This window comes from Myotis brandtii, unplaced genomic scaffold, assembly GCF_000412655.1.
Source record: "Myotis brandtii unplaced genomic scaffold, ASM41265v1 scaffold504, whole genome shotgun sequence".
NCBI classification, from domain to species: Eukaryota; Metazoa; Chordata; class Mammalia; order Chiroptera; family Vespertilionidae; genus Myotis; species Myotis brandtii.
In genome coordinates this window covers 1679831-1680427 of record NW_005369217.1, presented here as the reverse complement: position 1 = coordinate 1680427, position 597 = coordinate 1679831, and positions in this window count along the sequence as shown.

Sequence of the window (597 nt, the reverse complement as noted above, 5' to 3'; positions counted from 1 at the left end):
GCGCAGGAGGTGCACGCCGGGCCCGCCCTGCAGCCCCAGGCAAGCTGGTATCTTGGAGCCGCAGGGTAGCAGATAAGGGAATGCACGCTCGGATTTGGGGGCAGTCTGATTTGAGGCTGGAATGCAGCCATCGTCTTGCTTCGTGGGTGTACAGTTCCGACAGATTGGGTCATAGGAGGTGTAGCTGTTCACCGCTCACACAGGAGATGTAGGGTCAGCAAGGTCCGTGGACTTACACCACCACGTTCAGGCCCTCACTCCCCCTTTGGCAGGCATGTTCCTGGAGCAAACTTCAGTCCGGCCCTTTTGAGCCCTCATCTAGACTAGGCCTTATCCTTGGCCTGCTACGCCCAGTTTTCCCAAAGAATCCTGTAAAGCCAGCTTATCGAGAATCCCCTTATCCTTGGTATCTAATCACGCTCCTCTTCTTCCATCCTTGATTTTTTTTTTAGGTTTTTTTTTAAGAGGTATTTTTTTAAAATTAAATCTTTATTGTTCAGATTATTACAGTTGTTCCTCTTTTCCCCCCCATAGCTCCCCTCCACCTGGTTCCCACCCCACCCTCTGCCCTTACCCCCCCACCACTGTCCTCTCATT